This window comes from Primulina huaijiensis, chromosome 3 (genome assembly GCF_012295235.1).
Source record: "Primulina huaijiensis isolate GDHJ02 chromosome 3, ASM1229523v2, whole genome shotgun sequence".
Lineage (NCBI taxonomy): Eukaryota > Viridiplantae > Streptophyta > Magnoliopsida > Lamiales > Gesneriaceae > Primulina > Primulina huaijiensis.
Window position 1 is genome coordinate 15,441,528 of NC_133308.1, and position 21,881 is coordinate 15,463,408.

Genomic DNA, 21,881 nt, shown 5'->3' on the forward strand with positions numbered 1-21,881 from the left:
GGGCTTGGTCTGGGCATGGTCTAGGGAAGGTTAGGGTCATGAGGGGTCAAGTGGTTAAGGGCTGGAAGGGGTCCTAGTCCAATTAGGAGTCCTTGATATGCAAGGAGTCTCACGTACACACACATGCAGCACATGGTTTGAGTTTCCAGAAGGTTTTTGACCGGGCCAGGGTTGGTTTTTTGGGCTGGGCTTTGTCAGTAGGGTCCCTAGGTGGGTTGGCTAGGTTTTGGCTCGAGGTGGCTTAGGTGTGGCTCGAGTAATTTGAGAGATGGCTCGGTAGGTTCATTAATGGGGCAAAAACAAAAATTAAAAGGCTAAAATTGATTCCATGGGTCCACGGGGGTGGCTCGTGACTTTGAAGGGTAGAATAAATCATAAAAATATTATTTTTAAAATTTGGGAGCAAAATAACGAGTTTTGGAGTTATTCGGGATAATCGGCGCACGAAACGCTAATTAACGAGTTAATTGAAACGGCTAGTTTTAAGCTTTATAAAATTATGAAAAATTATGGTTAAGCTTAAATAATTATTATATGTCTAAATTTTTAATTTGGGAATTTTATATTAAATTTTGGTTTAATTCGGGATTCAAACACATTAATACGTCACATTTAAAGATTAATTTAAAAGTCCTCGATTTAGACTAAATATAAAATATAAGAAAATTCATGTAGGCTGAAATAACTATTTGGGACATGTTAGAGTCTATAAAAATTAAGAAAAAGTCAAAAACCTAAAATTTTACGTCTAAGGGTAAAACTATCTTTTCACACCTAGAAATTAGTAAACGTCATGGCAGTGCCTTATTTGCTGTTTTAAACACTAATATGATTATTTTAAATGCTTAGGAAATTATGTATATGTTAAAATGTTTATTTTAAAGGTTTATGGATTTTATATGTGTTAAATTGTGATTTTTAAATGATTACGGATTTTTATGATTTAATATGGAAATTAAAAGACATGTTGCATGATTGGTTTCGAAAATCCAAATGATACGTATATGCATGTTTTTTTAAGTGGTGATAACATGCTGAAGAACGTGAAGGGATTGTGACTATTACATGTTGGAAATGTCGTGAGGGTTACGGTCCCAGTGGGAGCCCGACGATCGTGTTTCCATTAATAAGAATACAAATACGTGATACAAATACAAATATGTTAATACGTTGGCCAAGGCCCAGTTGACGGGTGAGAGTGTCGCTGGAGTCCCCGCCGCCCAGTACTGTGGTTTTCTCTAGATGGATCCATCGTCCAATACGATTAAGAATACGAGTCACAATCACGATCGGAATTCAACGAACACGAATATGAATATGAATACGAATATGTTGATGTGGACATGACTATGTTGAAATGGATATGAATATGTTGATATGAAAGTGTTACGGAAATGTTTATGAAAAAGTTTGTGAAAATATTTGAAGTGGATGCATCACTATGAAAATGTTTTTATTTAAAGTTTATGCATCATGAAAATGTTTAAGAAAATGGTTTTGTTTAAAGTTTCTGCATCTTCATGAAAACGATATTTTAAGTACTAGTAATTTTCACTGTTGCATGTGATCTGTATTATGTAGTACTTGTTATCAAGGATATGACATGTTGAGTCTTTAGACTCACTAGGTGTGATTGATGCATGTGATTATGATGTTAATGTTATGGAGGTCTTGATGGTTGACTTTGCTGGACTGAAGGTGCACATAACCCGAAGACCGACGCTAGTTTTCCGCACTAGTTATGATTAATGATTTTAAGTTATGATAAATATATTTTTACGACTTTTTATTTATGCTTTTGAGTGATTTTTGAGAGATTATAGTATGGGTTGTATTTCTAAAATATATAGTTGGTTGTTTTATTTTAAAATGATGTCCAAAATATTTTATGTAATTTTTATGGTTCGGCCGATGCTAAGTGAGGTTTTAAAAAAAATTTCTGGTACTTTTTAAACAAGAAAACGAATAAGCAGACGTTTCAGTTGGTATAAGAGCAATGGTTCTGTAAAGGGTTGTGCCACCATCAGTGCCGGGAAGCTCAGTCGTCAAGCCTCAAACTTGTAAGTTTTACATGCTTTATATGATATATATGTTGTTACCTGTATAATTATATGAATTATATGTTCACGTCACATGTTTAATTGGTTTATGAGGATATATGATTTATATGCTTTAGGATTTTTATACGTGATACAATATGAAATAAGAAATTATTTGATTTCAACGCATGTTGGATTAGTGGTGGAATTGGACTATGTTGATTTTTTGGTTTTTGTATCGACGTTCTACTTTTTGGGCCATAAGTTAATCGTGAATATTATGAATACTTTTGGGACACGTAGATTTTTCTAAGAAAATACTGATGATTCGTGGTTACTAGTCGAATTAATTTTTGAGAATTAGACGTAAGGAATAATGATTTAAGGAATTGCAACGACTTGGGAGTAAGAAAATGTATAAAGTGGGATTTTATGTTTTGATGAAAGGTAAGATTGATTATGAGAATTGATTTTTGGGTAAATCATTTTAAAATTATCGAAATTATGCTATGAGAAACTCGTAGCGGGAAATTAAGAATGCCATGAACTTATGGGTTGATCGTAGGATTTTCGAAATTAAGAACCAATTAGGATGATTTTTGAGGAAATTAAGAGTTAATTTTGCAATTATTAAGGAATTTAGCAATAAGTGCGAATGGAATGGGTTAAATGGTAAGAATGTTTTTTGATGATTTAGACTTTTAAGAATATTTGGAACCTTGAGATATCTTGGTTATAGTGTTATAAATCAAGGGTTTTTAAGGATGAATCGATACTAGGCTTGAAAATTTAAGCGTTAGCGGATGCGTTTGAGATTTTAAGATTGAAATTTGATAAGTTTATGAAAATCTTGGGTATAAAATAAGAAAAATAATATACGATAAGTATGGTTATCCATCTTTTAATATTGAGAATTGTAAGACAAATTGAAATTCGAGGTTATAAAAGTAATAGCACTAAGTCATTATGGATCTTTTAAGTTGCGATTTGAAAATAAAGATTTAGAAAGAAAATTTATTTGGGATCAAGGAGACGTAAGGACATTCTATAACTTAAGTTTTATCAGAGTAACGCAGCGGAAGCGTGGATTTTTGGGATACTAGAACTAAGTCTAAACTTTGGGTTATTAAGGATAAGAGAATTTCGAGGACGAAATTCAATTTATGGGGGGAAGATTGTAACGTCCCGAAAATTTAAAAGTCCACGCGAACCACATGCTCGAGTTATTAAATTCTCTTTTATTTTAATTAAATGATTTAATTGCATTAATTAATTATGTTGTGCATATTGACATGTTTAAATATACTTTTCTACATTGTTGTATTAAAATGTATTTTTAAAAGGTTATTCGAGTTGCAATCCAGGAACGGAGACCGATGGCTGAAAATGAAAAATGATTTTATTAAATAAATGTTTTTAATTATTTAAAATATGGGTGATTCTTTTTATTATTTTTGAATATAAGGAGTTTTGAGATGATTTTATACGCCGGGACGTAAACTTTATAGATGTTTGAACGAATAAGCAGACGTTTCATTTAAATTGCATGAATTATATTACGTATTACTTGTTATTCAGAGTTTAGGAATTTTATTACGTATTACGTATATATATATAACGCGGCCTTTCCTACATAAACATTTTCATAAAATAATATTTTCATGCTCGTCATACATTATCGTAATCGTAAAGCATCAACAAAAATACGAACTTTTTGGTAACCTGGCTATTAAATTCACAAACTTATTTTTACCAAAACCATTTTTAATATTTTAATTAAATCCTAGTTAAGACTAATGGGCCTACATTGTTAGCTTGTTAGGCCTAAGCCTTATTTAAGGATTTAATTAGTATATAATATACTAAACCACCCCATTAAACCCTTAATTCATCAACTCTCGGCCACTTTTCAGAATTTCACCAAATTTTCCCTCAAAGTTCACGGCACACACCCACTACAATTTGAAAGAAAAAGTTTGAAGGCTTCAAGGAACTTCTAGCCAACGTCGTCGTCGCCGTTCTACGCAATCGTCAACGGTTTTTCATGCGTAAAATACGTAAAGGCACGCCATATTCTTTCCTTCAAAAATCTATCACACCATAATATTTATTTGAACATGTTTTGATAGAAAACAAGGCATACAACTTGATATTTTCGTAACTATGCCGACATATGTATTAAACTCTTGATTTGTGGTTCCAAATTCATGTTTTTATTTTGTTTAAGGGGCTTCCATGGATAGGGTATTATCATGGAATGTGTTATAACTAAAAACATGATAAATAATAACGAAAACAAGGCTGAAACCGTAGGAAGAAAAAACAGAAAAAAGGCCGTGAGTTTTTAACAAAGGTGTGTGCTTGTTGGGTTCAAGGGACTCATTCATATGCATGGGGGCTTGGGGTTCGACCAGGTCTCCAGGGGGGCTCGTGCTGGACGTGGTCAGGGTCAGGAGGGGTCCTAGTATGGCTAAGACCCCAGGCGCGCAGCTGTGGAGGAGTCCCATGCAGCAGGGACTCCTCGCGCGAGAGAGCAGGTTTGTAGAGGAGCTGATGATATAAGGGGCTCGTGGCTGACCTAGGAGTGAGCCAGGCGGTCTGTCAAGGTCACAGAGAGATGGTCCAGGGTTGGGGTAGGGTCTAGAGTGGCTTGGGTTGCTGCTGGCTTGAGGGAGAAGTAGAACCCGTGAGAGAACAAAAGTTGCGCACAGCTGCTGTTGGCTTCGGGCGGCTCGTGCGCGCGGTCCAGAGGTTGGGTTGGTCTAGGCTTGGTCTGGGCGTGGTCCAGGGAAGGTTATGAACATGAGGGGTCAAGTGGTTAAGGTCTGGAAGGGGTCCTAGTCAAATTAGGAGTCCTCGATATGCAAGGAGTCACACGTACACACACATGCAGCACATGGTTTGAGTTTCCAGAAGGTTTTTGAGCGGGCCAGGGCTGGTTTTTTGGGATGGGCTTGGTCAATAGTGTCCCTAGGTGGGTTGGCTAGGTTTTGGCTCGGGCGTGGCTCAAGTAATTTGAGAGATGGCTCGGTAGGTTCATTAATGGGGCAAAAACGAAAATTAAAAGGCTAAAATTTATTTCATGGGTCCACGGGGGTGGCTCATGACTTGGAAGGGTAGAATAAATCATAAAAATACTATGTTTAAAATTTGGGAGCAAAATAACGAGTTTTGGATTTATTCGGGATAATCGGCGCACGAAACGCTAATTAACGAGTTAATTGAAACGCCTAGTTTTAAGCTTTATAAAATTATAAAAAATTAGGTTTAAGCTTAAATAATTATTATAAGCCTAATTTTTTAATTTGTGAATTTTATATTAAGTTTTGGTTTAATTCGGGATTAAAACACATTAATACGTCACATTTAAAGATTAATTTAAAAGTTCTCGATTTAGGCTAAATAAAAATATGAGAAAATTCATGTAGGCTTAAATAACTATTTGGGACATGTTAGAGTCAATAAAAATTAAGAAAAAAACAAAAACGTGAAATTTTATGTCAAGGGGTAAAACGGTCTTTTCAAACCTAGAAATTAGTAAACATCATGGCAGTGCCTTATTTGCTGTTTTATACACTAATATGATTATTTTAAATGTTTATGAAATTTTGTATATGTTAAAATGTTTATTTTAAAGGTTTATGGATTTTATATGTGTTAAATTGTGATTTTTAAATGATTACGGATTTTTATGATTTAATATGGAAATTAAAGAACATGTTGCATGCTTGGTTTCAAAAATCCAAATGATACGTATATTCATGTTTTTTTAAGTGGTGATAACATGTTGAAGGACGTGAAGTGATTGTGACTATTACATGTTGGAAATGTCGTGAAGGTTACGGTCTCAGTGGGAGCCCGACGATCGTGTTTCCATTAATACGAATACGAATACGTGATACACACATGAATATTTTAATACGTTGGCCAAGGCCCAGTTGACGAGTGAGAGTGTCGCTGGAGTCCCCGCCACCCAGTACTGTGGTTTTCTCTATATGGATCCATCGCCCAATATGATTAAGAATACGAGTCACAATCACGATCGGAATTCAACGAACACGAATATGAATATGAATACGAATATGTTGATATGGACATGAATATGTTGAAATGGATATGAATATGTTGATATGAAAGTGTTACGAAAAGGTTTATGAAAAAGTTTATGAAAATATTTGAAGTGGATGCATCACTATGAAAATGTTTTTATTTAAAGTTTATGCGTCATGAAAATGTTTAAGAAAATGGTTTTGTTTAAAGTTTCTGCATCTTCATAAAACGATATTTTAAGTACTAGTATTTTTCACTGTTGCATGTGATCTGTATTATGTAGTACTTGTTATCAAGGATATGACATGTTGAGTCTTTAGACTCACTAGGTGTGATTGATGCAGGTGATTATGATGTTAATGTGGAGGTCTTGATGGTTGACTTTGCTGGACTGAACGGGCACATAACCCGATGACCGACGCTAGTTTTCCACACTAGTTATGATTAATGATTTTAAGTTATGTTAAAGATATTTTTACGACTTTTTATTTATACTTTTGAGTGATTTTTGAGAGATTATAGTATGGGTTGTATTTCTCAAATATATAGTTGGTTGTTTTATTTTAAAATTATGTCCAAAATATTTTATGTAATTTTTATGGTTCGGCCGATGCTAAGTGAGGTACATTATCGTAATCGTAAAGCATTTTGGTAGCAGTTTTGTTCCATGCAAGTAGCCCATAGCATAAATCATCTGATCAAACTAACCATAGTACTGGGCCGCTGGGATCACCATAGCCCTTGGACTGGATGTCCACTCCCTAGCATATATCATAATTCCCCAGAAGAGGCTGGAGAGGTCCCCAGACACGTTCTCCAGCTTCCAAACCCATAAACCTAATTGGCCACAAGACAAATCGCATACGTCAAAAATAATTATTTTGCACGTCATACATACTTATGAACGTCGTGGACCTCATTAGATTGTCCCCGGACATGCTGTTCCAACATCATCAATCAAATAGCCAAAACAGCCCCAAAGATGCATTTGGACTCGTACGACTCTCGAATTAAATAAAATCACTTAGGACGTACCAATTGACTCGGGTTTCGAAGCACATGTGAACCACATCCTAACCTACTGTCCAAAGCCCTAAACTCGCACCGAACAAAGACCGAACCCCTTAAACCATGCACATCAACGTATCGAATGAAATCTGCCCAAAGAATGAAACTATGACACAGATGCACTTCGCACAGTTCTCTGCCGATTCCAACTCGAACCCCGAACCAAGCCCTAGACTCGCCCTTAGACACCAGTTAAATCTTGTTGTCCATCCAGACCATAAGCGATCAAGACAAGGCTTGCCCTAGGACCCTGCCTAGACCCTACCACAAGTCTTGGTTCAGCCCTTGCACTGAACCAAGCGACCGAAGCCATGACAGGCCCATCGCCCACGTCCACTGCGCAGTACTCGCTTCCATGGCTTTTTGCTGTACCAGCGGCCTACCTACACATCTCGGACCACCTATTAACATCTAAACACACCTCATAACGCAACCGTACGTAGCAGCATGTCTTAGGATCGATCCAGCGAAGCCTGCGATCAAGAAACTCAAGAAAACGTGGAGTTCATGCATTTTTGTATCGAAAACAATACCAGCGATGATCTACCATTCATATAATTAAACCAACAAATTTTCATGCATATTTCATATCAAAATACTGTATATAACGTGATCGATACGTCAAGGAAGGGTTTAGATATGTCTTTGGGTTTTAAACGCACGAATTATCGAGTACCGACGCAGGGGATGACAGAGGCCGATCGGAGAACGATCGCTGCATTTTTCTTGCTTCAAGAGGGACACAAATCACCAGGAGAAGGTAGGCGAAGGTTTGGTGATGGTGGCTGTTAGGAGAGGAGGCCAAAACCCTAATCTCTAAGCTTAAAAGCTCACGTCTACTAGTGTGTGAAGTTAGTGTGTTTTTTTGGGTTTGAGGCGTGAGTTGTGTTGATAATTAGGGTTTAATTCTCCAATTTAATACTTAAAAACATTAACTAGTTATTTAAATTCAATCACAACTTTTATTTAAAATTTAAATGTCATGGTCACTAATTAACTCCCACATTTTTCGAAAATGGCAATTAAAAATTACTTAAAATCCTAAATTCGACTAATAAATTAAATACTAAACAAACTAATTAATTAAGACATAAAATAACTATAAAATATATATCTCAAGTGAAAGGATTTAAATCCCCTACTTTCAAAATTTTCTAATTAAAAAACTTAACATTCTTTATTTCAATCAATAAATCAAATTTGATCTTTAAATGCTAAAATTTATAAACCATTTAAAATAAATAATTTTTTGGCTTAAAATAAAAATATAACATTTAATTTTAGCACCTCAATCGTCTCTGGTCTACTTTCCCAGTCCGACATCGAATATTTGCCTGTAAAGCTAAAACTCGAGAAAACATTTTAAATTGCATAAAAATAAGCATATAAACATTTAAAATAATTTAAACATATAGCATGCAACACCTAAATTCTTAATTTAAAAAATTAATAATTATAATCATGCATGGGTTTTACATGTACTGATTTTTTGGACACTACAATTCATATACTATTTCATCGTTCAACTGAGTAAACTATGAGTTCCAGTTTTGGTAGTCTTAAGTACAAAATGAACTGGGCTTTTTCACATTACTTGTAAAGTTCAAAGCCTTTTTGTAAGGTCCAAAATACGATGACGTAATCCAACTGCATGCAAATCTAGGAAAAATGGAAAATGACTAATTAAATGGTTTTAATTGCATGAATTAAATATGATGTGCATTATTACATTTTTAAATTAGGGTTTTCTGTTAGAATGCATAAAACTGTTTTTTAAAGGTTTTTCGAGACGCGATCGAGGAACGGAGACCGGGGTCCATATGAGAGAAAATATTTTATTAAATAATTATTTTTAATTATTTAATGTGTGGTGTGTTTTAAACGGAATTTTCGAAAATGAGGTGTTTTTATACGCCGAGTCGAATTTTTTAACGGTATTCGATTTTCGACGAAAATATGAACATTTTGAGAACTCGGCAATTAATTTCACAACCTTTTCTAAACAAAATATTTTAAATATTAACTAATGGGCTTAATGGACCTATTATACTATGATTAATGGGCCTAAACTTGCACACATGTTTTATATTAAACTTTAAGCCCTAAACCCTAACCTAAAATTGTAAAACTCGCGTCCCCTCACCCCCTAAGCATACTAGGACTCTCCCCTCCACCTTGACACACGCACACACGAGATTTGGAGAAGGCAAGTGCACGAAACCTTTGAGGAAAAATTCAGCAAGGTTCTCTTCGTCGACGTCCTCGCATCGCCAAGCTGTTTTTCGTGCGTAATAAACGCGAAGGCACGCCTTAACTTTCTGTCACACCATATTATGTATATTTTATTATGTTTGCATGAGGAATATGATGCACAAGTTGTATTTTCGTTTTCATGGCTATACATACACAAAGCTAGTGTTTTCTTGTTTTAAAACTCTTCTTAATGATGCACAAAGGGGCTGCCATGTTAGGGGTACTTGAAGGGATGTTTTCCCGCATGTTTAAGAGTCTCTATAAGCACGACGCAAGGCTGGAAAGTGGGAGGCCAAGGGCTGCACGAATTTTGGAGTTTACGGTAACTAGGGCTCGGCTTTTGGGTGGTTCAGGAAAAAGGCCGTGCGTGGTGATTTCCAGGCAAGGAGCTAGGCTCGTGAGGGTCCTATCATTGAGCCATGGTGGTCCACGAAGAGCTGGAGGGGCAGGAAAAAAGGAGGCGCACGGCTAGGACTCTTCCTAGCCACGACCGAGTGTTTAGGAGGGAACCATGCACGTTTACGTGCATGGGCCATGGGGGCTGGTCAAAAGAGGTCCTAAAAGGTTTGGTCTAGGTCCTAGGAGGGTTGTTCAGGGGCTGGTCCAATCGGTTAGGGTCTAGGTTTGAAAGTTTGAGGATGACATGGGGGGTAGGGTTCGGTCCATATGGGCAGAAACTTCAGTAGCTGATTTTGGCTTGTTCATGGGTGTTAATTGGCTTGAATTGCACTGAATATGGTTTAGTTAGGTGTTATCAAGCTTTGGTTCAAGTTTAATAAGTTTTGGTTAAGTTTCGAATTAAAACGAGTCAAAACCGAGATGTATGTCTAAATTTAAAAATGAATCGAGGAAATTATCGAAAAGCTAAATTTTAAGCCTAAAGAATATTTAGGGGAGTGTTTTAAGGTAATAGGTTAATTTTGGAATGATTTGGGACGTCGTTTCGAGGTCTAGGGATAATTATAGAAAATTATACGTCTAGGGATAAAACGGTCATTTTACACCTAAAAATGGTTAGACGTCCTGGCAGTGCCCTGAATGCTGTAATATATGTTAAAATGTTTATTTTATATGTTTATGAAATTTTATGATGAACGTAAATGCTAAAAGACACGTTGCATGCTTGGTTTAAAAGAAAATGATTTATATATGCATGAATTTTTTTAAGTGACGAAAATATAAAAAGTTGAAGGAGGTGAATTGATTGTGACTAATATGATGACACGATGGCACGATGATATGTAAGGCCAATGCTCAGTTGATGGGTGAGAGTGTCGCTGATGTCCCCGCCGCCTGGTACCATGGTTATACGTAGATGTATCCATCGACCTTCAGCTGATATGAAAGTCACAATTAACGATCCAAATTCAATAAAAGGAAAACATATACGTATATGATGAAAATGAAAATTTATATGATGAAAAGAAAAATGTATACGATGAAAGGAAAAATGTTTAAGCTATGCATGTTAATGAAAAGCTATTTTAAGTAAAAGTATTTTTACTATTGCTTGTGGATGTACATGTATTACTTGTTATCGTGATTAAGGTTTACTGAGTCAATAGACTCACTAGATGTGATCGATCCAGGTGAGCATGAGACTGATGTTAATGAAGGCCTTGATGGTTGATCTTGCTGGACTGAAAGGTGCACACAACCCGAGGATCGGCACTAGTTTTCCGCAATTAAATTAAGTTTATGACTTATGTTTACTTTAAATATTTTTATGATTTATAAATGCTTTTGAAATGGTTTTGAGAAGATGTTAGAGTTAAGTTTATTTTTGAAAATTTGAAGTGTTCTTATCTGTCAGTTTGGTTTCTTTCCGCAAATATATTGTTTGCCAACTGACATTGACTATCAAGAATACCTAGTTCAATTTCTAATCAGACTGATTATTTATGAACAAATAAGTTTTAAGAAGTGTTTATTCAACCCCACTTTTAAACACTTCAACCGATCCTATCAAGTGGTATGAGTGTAACGTCCCGAAAATTTAAAAGTCCACGTGAACCACATGCATGCAATTATTAAATTCCTTGTGTATTTCCACTAATTGTTTTAATTACATGATGATAGGATCGATTAACGTATCAAGAGTGTTTAGAAGGGGGGTTGAATAAACACTCACAAATAAAATGAATCTTTTCGAATTTTGAATTCAGTTTGGTGACAAACTGATTCTCGGAATCTTTTTGGTCAATGACAATCAGTTAAACTAAGAGTAGTTGCGGAAAATAACAGACTGAAAGATAGAATACAAAACTGAAATAAAGTGCGCAAGGATTGTTTCTGGATGTTCGGAGATTTCAATCACTCCTACGTCACCCCTTCTATCTCAAGGATAGGATTTTCACTAAAAGACTTTGATCGAATACAAGACTTGTACTGACCAACTTCAGTTTGGACTTAACACTGCCAAAACTGATACTCTTAGCATACAACAGCTTTTATCAGTTCGTGACTGATCTTAGCACAACTGATATATTCTTGATTGAATTACAAAGTGCTAACACGCTCAAAGTGTAGCTTTAGATGCTACTGATATATCTGATATACGTGAGTTGTGAATTGTGATTTTAGCAGCGTAACAGCAAGCTTCAATAATGCGTTGATTGTACTTGTTCTCAGCTGCTTTGTTCACTTATTTATATGCTTTCTTTTCAACGGTAACTTGAGATGAATTTGAATCTTTGTATCCGTTGATTTTTTTACTTGATTATTCCTTGGGTATTGTTTCCTTTATTTATTGTGATGCGGCATCTTAACTGCTTTCGCCGAAATGTGTTGTTCTAAGCTGTATTGATTTAAGTGCGGCGTTGCAATCTTCTATGTCTCTTTGTCGGTTGATCGTTCTTTCCCGAGACATGTTTAGTTGAAGAAAGCATACGGCTGAATATATCAACTGATCGGTTTCCGACTGATCAGTCAGCTGTCTTTGAGAACTTATCAGTTTCCAACTGATCAGTTGGTTATCTTCGAAAGTTCAGTTCAGCTTGGTTTGGTTGCCTTAGATAATATGCGCGATACTCTTCAGTTGGGAAAGCTGTATAGATCGAATATCTGATCAGTTAGTTCCAATAAATAATCGGTTTGTCAAACATCCGAAATTAAGTTTCCAACAATTTCCCCCTTTTTGGTGTTTGACAAAACTAAGCAACTAATAACTGATCAATGAAGCTTATATAATCTTCTAGTTCGTTGTAGATAAAATAATCAACTGTTGTGTACAGATTCGTACAATGAAAAAATGAAATAATCTGAATGAAATAATATGTAGCTACATTGTATCAAATCTATTGAGCTGATCTCCATTGAACTGCTGATCTGATGATCTATTCCCCATTTTTTTCAAACGCCTCCATTCTGACAGATAATCTCTTAACATTGGTTGAAAGAATCTTGACAGAAGCGGATACGTCTTCAACAGCAGAGGTTAGAGAGATTTGAAGTACATCTATTTTTCTCGATACAAGTGTCTCAACAGCTTCAACTCTCTTGCTTATAGAGTCTTGAGTCACTGAGAGACTCTTAGCCAATCCTCTGTTCTTCTGTATATCATCCACTGTTCGAGAGAGAGATGTTAACGCATCTTGAATTGTCGTCAGTTTCTGATAGTTGAATTTTTCAGAGTGTTCCAGTTTCAGATAATGCTCTAATTGAGTATGCTGGATCTTGTATACATGATTGATCATTTCATTCATTTTCTGCTGAATTTCCTTAATATCTTCAAGAACTTTATCAAAATCTGTAGAAAAATGAGGCGGAGACTGACAAGATGTTACTGGTTCCGTTGAGACTTGATCAAAGTCCACCATGGTCTTATCAGATATCATTGTTTCAGAAATAGTCTATGCCGGAACATCTGTTTCAGTTACTGCCACTTGGACTGTAGGAGGTGAAGATTGATGATGATAAGTAGAGATATTTTCCTGCTGAATAGGAGATACTCCAGGATTGTCAGTTGATTGATCATGAGCTGATGCATCTTCTTGAAAATCAGTTGTGATCTGATCTGGCTTTTTTCAGCAATCTGTTGATTTGGTGATGGGCTAGCCACCACTGTTTGATCTTCTATTTCAGCAACAACAGACTGAACTGGTACTTCTATTGAGATAGAAACCTCTTGAGCGAGTTGATCAGTTGAGTGATCAACTTCTTCAGAGATGGGTTCACTCATAAGAGATTCTTTCGCCACTGCTTGAATGATTTCATCAATGTTGGCAAAAGTCAGCTCAGCTTCAGAGTACATCTGATGTTCTACAGCAGATGATTGTGGCACATCCTGAACAGGTTTTTCAGCAACTGATTGTGGAGATGGCCCTTTCTGCTGGGAGGAGGGTGTATCTTTTTTGGCTTTTGAACGGGAGGATTTTTCAGGGAGAACCAATTCCTGATCCTGTTCCCAAAATCTGATTTCCATTTGTAGCCCACTAAGATCTGTGTCCAGTTGGGTGAACACAGCTCTATCATAATAGGCAGTTGAACCTACGGGATTGTAGTTGGATTTCAGCTCTTCAACTATTTTAGTCAGCTTTTTGACTCGAATCTGATCAAAGAAATATTTTTGCCTTTCCAATGCCTGGGCAATCGTAGCAGCTTTGACTATTTTCAAGACAATCTCTTCAAGTTTAATAAACTTTTTCAGTTGGGATTTGCACTTCAGTTCTTTGGCAAAAATTTCAGTCCTGAACTTCTTCCAACTATCAAAAGATTTCAGTTTCGCTGTGGCAAAGGCATTGACCTGTTCCCAAACTAGGTCAATGTGAGTTTGGATGGCGTTAGATGGCCTGGGCTCTTCAACTAGCTTGTCTTTTCCTTTGTCAGTTGTAAGAATGTGAGGAATATCCAGACCAGAATGAGCAGTGTCCACTGGTTCCCTCAATATAACGCCTTTAGATCTGGCCCTTGGAAAGATGGTAGGGCGATTTACATGAGTCAAGGGAGCTCTTATTTTAACGGGTGCCTTTTCTTCAGCAACTGAATCATCAGGTGGAACAACCTGCAAAGGTATAGCCTGAATAGGCTTTTGAGTAGCTGATTGAGTCAAGCTCTCAGTTGGAATAAATTTCACCGCTGTTATTGATTTAGTTCTTTGCTTCCTCGGTCTCTTGACAAGCTTAGAAGAAGGAGTTTTCTCCGAATCTGATTCTCTGATAATCAGTTTTCGTTTTGCAGTCTTCAGTTGGGCCAAAGTTTTGGCCTTCTTGACTGGTGTTGGAGCAGGTGGTTGCGTCCCAACCTCCTGTTTTGTTTTTGGTAGCAGGATGTTCTTGGCAGAGAAGACCTTGAACTTTGAGGATTTTCCAGCAATGTCAGCTACCAATCCCTTCAGTTTCAGAAGATAACTGATTGGAATGACAAAGCCTCTTGATTGTTTGGTAGATTGAAGCATATTCCTTAGAGTATTGAAGATAATGTGCCTCCAATCAGCTTTCTTCTCTCCCATGATGATGGTCATCACCTGGATTTTCTCAAGAGTAAGGGCAGCATAAGAGCCTGCTTTAGCCAATATGCCCTTCGCCACAATGTCGGCTAATAACTGAACCTCATGCTTCAGTTCCTTCTTAGGATCGGAAACTTTAATTTTCCGCCCATCAACAGATAGCAAGGATTGCATTTCTTCAATGTCAGATGTTTTGACTTCAGAGAAGCTGACGTACCCATCAGTTGGCAACGAGAAAATTTCTCCGAAGGTCTCTTCAGATAGGATCAACAGCTGACTATTGACAGTTACAGAGATACTTCCATCAGTAGTGACGAACCCCTTCATATAGAATTCATTTACTTCCTTGGGGTAGATCTCCTGCGAAGATTGTCCCAAAAACATCCTGAGACCAGCCGATTCAATCTTCAGAAAAACATTCTTAACATCAGCTTCTTGAACTGACAAAACTGAGTCAAAATCAATAGCCATAGCGTTCAACATATGAGCTGGGATCTGGTTTGCCATTTGAACTGAATGATTTCCTGCGAAAGAGAATGCTTGAATTTGTTTTTACTCTGAGAAATTTGGATAAGCGTAAAGAAGAAGAACTTAAATGGGGCGGGTAAAGTACTTATGTTCGTGACTGTTCGAATTATAGGACACGTGTCAGTCCAAAAAAATTTGAATAAAAATATGTGTAAGTGTGCTATAAGCGTGTGTGCAAAAAGTTAGTGGTTTTAAAATAGGCCACGTTATTAAACTGCAGTCACGTCAGTTGATTTGGAATATAATAAGTTTTTTTTTTTAATTTGTTAACTTATGTGAGAAGATATTAAAAACAACCAATTGAACAATCATTTGTGAAACTGATCCGTTTCAGTTGAGAATTTACAAACAATTGTCTTCTCAGTTAACCTCTTGAAAACTAATATTCCCCCTTAATGAGTGCGCAAAATAATTAAAAATGACGATAAAAATAAATTTAAAGTTTAACGAGTTTATTGTTTGCTGGAACGTGCACGGCCCTTCAGCTTCCATAACTCTCGGCTATAAATAGAAGTTACACAGTTAGTTTCAGTCATATTAGTGAAATATTTAAGATAAAAGAAATGGCTAGTGCGAGTAGCTCGAGTGCTTCGCCGTTTTCTCTGGAAGCCAGGAAGGCTGAGATAGAAGATAAAGTCTTCTATGAGAATCTTCATTACCGGGAGAAGTTACAAGAAATTGAGTTCTTGTATAACACTGGAGAGGCTACCACTCCAGAACTGGTGGCAGAGATGAAAAAGTTGCGGGAGCACTTGAACATAGCTGTGTGGGTGGACGTATTCAAGGATGGTCATCTCTATCAGCTAATGCTTCGCAAGGAGCTGAAAATTCTTAAGCGCATAGCTGGTTCTCAGGGCTTTGACAAGATATCTACCGGACTTTTATCCGCTTAGTTGAAAATGTGGATAATTGTTGTAGAGGAAAAATATGATGATGTAATCCGTGCAAACATTTATGGTTGAATAAAGTATTTATATGAGCTTAACTTTGTTTTTCTCTTTCCTGCATATGATAAACTTTATCAGTTGTTATATATATATAAATTGCGAACATTAAACAGATGAACTGATGAAAGATTAACTTCTATCAATTGACTATGAACTGAAATCAGTTAAGCATTAAGTAATAAATGACAAACTGATATAAGTTAATAATGAACAACTGATAAATAAGAAGCCTGGGTAAATGAGAAAAACGTTTCGGTGGACTCGAGACTCTTTAGCTTCTCCATTTAATGTCATCTATCTATAAAAAAGACTATAGAGATAAAATGTGATATCATAACAGTTCAATATGTCGGATTCAAGTAATTCTGATGCATGCAGCAGTACGCATATTCAAGTTACCGAACAATTAAGTCCTTATTTAGAAGAGTTGAAAAACACGATGGAGGAATATGTCTTGACTAAAGTGATGTCAACATGGTTCAAAATTCATGATTTGCAGAAGATGAGTAATAGTGGTGCTGCTCCTTCTCGTGCTCAAGCAGCAACAGCAAGAATATACATTGATCGTTTTGAAGTCAGGCATGTTACAGACCTGGTTGATGACAATGTTCTGTTACATGCAATGTTATGGAAGGAATGACATGTAATTGAGAAGATTTCTACAACTGAATCATTTTCTAGTATCCGAATTTATGAGTTGAATAATTGGATTACAGAATGGCAAGATTCAGTTGGTTCTAAGTTATCTTCTGTAATGTTGAATCGATTTTATTCTTGATAAAGTATCATTTCCAATTTGTTGTTGTGTTCTTATTTTCTGCAAATAATTTTATTAGTAAAACAGCATCAACAACAATTTTAAGACAAGTTAATTAAACCAAGAATATTGAGAAAGTAAGAAAACTTAGTCTTGGGTAATGGTTTGGTGAAGATGTCAGCTGCTTGTTGCTCAGTTGATATATACTCCAGTCGAATGTCCTTCTTCAAAGCATGATCTCTAATGAAGTGGTGTCTGATATCTATATGCTTTGTCCTTGAGTGAAGAACTGGATTATAGGTAATGGCAATTGTGCTCGTATTGTCACAAAATATGGGCGATTCATTTGTAATTACTCCATAATCTCTCAGTTGTTGCTGGATCCAGATCAGTTGTGCACAGCAACTACCAGCAGCTAGATATTCTGCTTCAGTTGTTGAGGTAGCTATAGATGTCTGCTTCTTGTTGAACCAAGAGATCAGTCTGTCACCTAGAAAATGACAAGATCCACTTATACTTTTGCGATCAAGCTTACATCCTGCATAATCTGCATCTGAATATCCAACTAAATTGAAAGTAGAGTCTTTAAAATACCATAACCCAACATTTTGTGTACCATTAATATATTTCAAAATTCTTTTAGCAGCTGAGAAATGTGATTGCTTAGGATTTGCTTGAAATCTAGCAAACATACAGACAGCAAATACAATATCAGGACGATTGGCAGTTAGGTACAACAGTGAACCTATTAAACCTCGATATAATGTCGCCTCAACTGATATTCCCCCTTGATCAGTGTCCAATTTTACTGATGAGCTCATGGGAGTATTTGCAGCTGAACATGATTCCATGCCAAATTTCTTCAGCAGCTCCTTTGTATACTTAGTTTGACTGATGAATATACCAGTCTCCAGTTGCTTCACTTGCAGTCCAAGAAAGAATGTCAGTTCACCCATCATGCTCATTTCAAACTTATCCTGCATTAGCTTAGCAAACTTTTCGCATAATTTGGGGTTAGTTGACCCAAATATGATGTCATCAACATAAATTTGAACTAATAAAATGTGATCATTCTTAGCAAATTTGAACAAGGTCTTATCAACTGATCCAACAGAAAAATCATGATCAGTTAGAAATTTCGAAAGAGTTTCGTACCAAGCTCTGGGAGCTTGTTTAAGGCCATATAAGGCTTTGTTCAAATGATATACATGATTAGGAAAGTTGTGATTTACAAAACCTAGGGGTTGTTCAACATATACTTCCTCTTGTAGTTGACCGTTCAGAAATGCACTCTTTACATCCATCTGATATACCTTAAAGTTCTTGTGTGATGCATAAGAAAGAAAAATTCTTATTGCCTCCAGTCTTGCAACTGGTGCATAAGTTTCATTATAGTCAATTCCTTCTTCTTGCCTATATCCTTGTGCCACAAGTCTTGCTTTGTTGCGTACAACTGAGCCGTCTTCATTCAGTTTGTTCCTGTACACCCATTTTGTACCTATAATAGTTTTTGAAATTGGTCTTGGAACTAAGTTCCAGACATTGTTATGAGTGAACTGATTTAGCTCTTCTTGCATTGCATTTACCCAGTTAGGATCAGAAAGAGCTTCATCAGTTTTCTTCGGTTCTAGTTGTGAAACAAAAGCTGAATGGATAAATCAATTTAGCATTTGATTTCGAGTTCTTACTGGATCTGATGGATTTCCTATTACCATTTCAGGTGGGTGTGATTTTTTCCATCTGTACTCAGTATTTGTTGTATCAGCAATTTCTTCAGTTGGTAACTGAACACAGTTTTCAGTCTCAGTTGGTGCTTCGTCAACTCGTATTTTAGTGTTATCATTATGCTCTATCAACTGATCATCAGCAACGACTTTATGTACATCAGATTGGTCCAGTACTTCTGGTTCAGGTGTATGAAATCTGTTTCTATTGCTGTGACTTTCATTTTTGCTATCATCTTCCAAACTGATATCTGTAAATCGATCAGCTAGCTCAACTTGATCAGTTGGCTTATCAGTTAGTTCAGTTTCACCGAAATCAACATGAGCTGATTCTTCAACATTTAGGGTTTTCTTGTTGAGGACTCTATAGGCTATACTAACTGATGAGTATCCAAGAAATATTTCCTCTACAGATTTATCATCAAACGCTTTTAAATAATTTTTACCATTATCAAGGATAAAACATCTGCAGCCGAATATTTTGAAATAAGTAATTATACTTTTTCTTCCATGCCAGATCTCATATGGTGTTTTCATATGATTCTTATTAATCATTGATCTGTTCTGAGTATAACACGCAGTGTTTACTGCCTCTGCCCAAAACCTTTGAGAAATACCATAATCAGCAAGCATTGTTCTAGCAGCTTCTTTAAGGGTCCGATTTCTTCTCTCAGCTACACCATTTTGCTGAGGAGTTCTGGCTGCTGAGAGCTCATGCTTAATTCCAGCATTTTCTAGAAAATTTGAAAGAGTTTGATTGATGAATTCAGTTCCTCGATCAGATCTGATTCGATCAATTCCAACTGATTTTTCATTTAAAAGTCTTTTGAAGAGCTTTATCAGTTGTGAAGCAGTATGGTCCTTAGATTTGAGAAAAATAACCCAAGTAAATCTTGAAAAGTCATCTACGACCACCAAGGTGTATTTCATTCCCCCTAAGCTCATGACTGGTATAGGACCAAAAAGATCCATGTGCAACAGTTCTAAGCATCGGGATGAAGATTTACAACCCTTGTTTTTAAAAGAGGAGCGTACTTGTTTACCATACTGACATGCTGAGCAAAGTTTTTCTTTTGAAAAATCTATTTTGGGCAAATCAGTTACAAGTTCATGTTTACTCAGATAGGCAATGGTTTTAAAGTTTAAATGATTTAGTCTCTTATGCCACAACCAGTTTTTAGATGACTTGGATGCAATAAAACAAACTGGTGCATAAGTTTGATCATTCCAACTGACTTTATATGTGTTTCCACAACGTTTGCCAGTTAGTATGATTTCATTAGTTGAAGTTTTGACTGAACATGAATTTTTGTCAAATTGTACTGAGAATCCACTGTCGCATAACTGACTGATACTAATCAAGTTATACTTTAGGTTTTCAACCAATAGAACATCTTTAAAAGTAAAGTTACCATGGATAAGCTTACCCTTACCCACAGTTCTACCTTTGGAATTGTCCCCGAAACTGATATTTGGACCACTGTATTTGGTCAGTTGAGATAGCACACTTGCATCTCCTGTCATGTGTCGCGAACATCGACTGTCTAAATACCATATTGAGTTCTTGTTTGTACCTGTTATCTGCAATCACACACATAATAAAACTTGGTACCCATACTTATTTGGGTCCTGAGCTGATTAGTCCCTTAGGAACCCACACTTGGATTAGTCTGACAGACTTTCCAGTAGTTGTATTCCAAATTGTTTTTCTCGGCTTTTGTGTGCATGGTGTGTAGTGTACAGATGATACATTATGTATTTTAGGTTTATTCAACTGATTGTTTAGTCTGTATCTCTTCTGAACTGGCTTGCAGTTATAGTAATTGAAGTAGCTATTTGAATAGTTTTTGTGAAACCTCTTTGATGACTAACTTTGTTAATCAGTTGAGGATTTTTGACTATAACCAATCTCATATTTTCTAGCCTTGTTCATATTTACAGTAGGTTGCTCAATCAGCTTACTAGGCTCAATTTGTTCTCGTACTACTGCTGATTTAACGAAGTGAATATATTTCCCTTTGTCTATTTTTGGCTTTGGTTGAGTGTCATTTGGACACAATTCTCCTTGAGTATTGATGATGAAACTTAAAATTAATAATTTATTATATGTTAAAACCTATATTTTAAAATTTAAGTTTCATTAAAATTATAAAATTATGTTATTTTAGTATTGTGTGTTTATATTTAAATGTGTTACTAAATATGTTTTATTTTCAGGTTTTCTACGTGTTGGTAAAATAATGATAACTCAAGCTAGAAAATTCAAATGGAGGTGATTCAAATATTTTTGAAATTCTTGAGAAATTATCTATAACTTTGCAGAAGACATGATTGCCTAAAAAGTTGGTTAAGATGATCAAATTGTGAAAATATCAAAAGGAGGACAAATTTACTTTCACCATGACCAGCATATAGTAAAAAAATCATAACTATTTCAATATTTAACCAAATGAGGTGAACCAAGTAGTCAAATTCATCTACAGACAATTCCCCACATGTTTACTGTTTTGAGCTGAGTCAAATTCGATGGTTAAAGTCGTGGAACAAAGCATTAAAAGAAGGGGCATGGAATTGAAGTTGGACGAGACAAAGACTACTATTACAACTACATTGCATTAATAGAATTTTTGACCCTTTTCTCTCATTTGGCCTATAAATAGAGGCCTTGTGCTAGCTTGAAAATCATTCTATCTTATTGTAAAATATAGTGTGAGTGTGTATAAAAGTTCTAAATTCCAATATATTTTCCATTTTCCAATTTATGAGTGATGTTTTTAGTGTTGATCAAAAGTAAGTTCATGGAAAGCTAAATCTATTATGTCAAGGTGAAGAGAATGAATTCTTGGTGAAGTAAGATTGTTTATATTTTGTATATTCTTTCTTTATTTCTTTTCATTTTGCTAATTTCTTTTTATTGTAGGTATAAAAATGAATTATTTGTTGTTATCAATTTACATCAAATGCTTGATACCATTTAAGTGGTTATCTTGATTTGTTGTTTAATTTTGATACAATAAATATTTCATCAATTATTATTGTTATATTATACATATATATATATATATATAT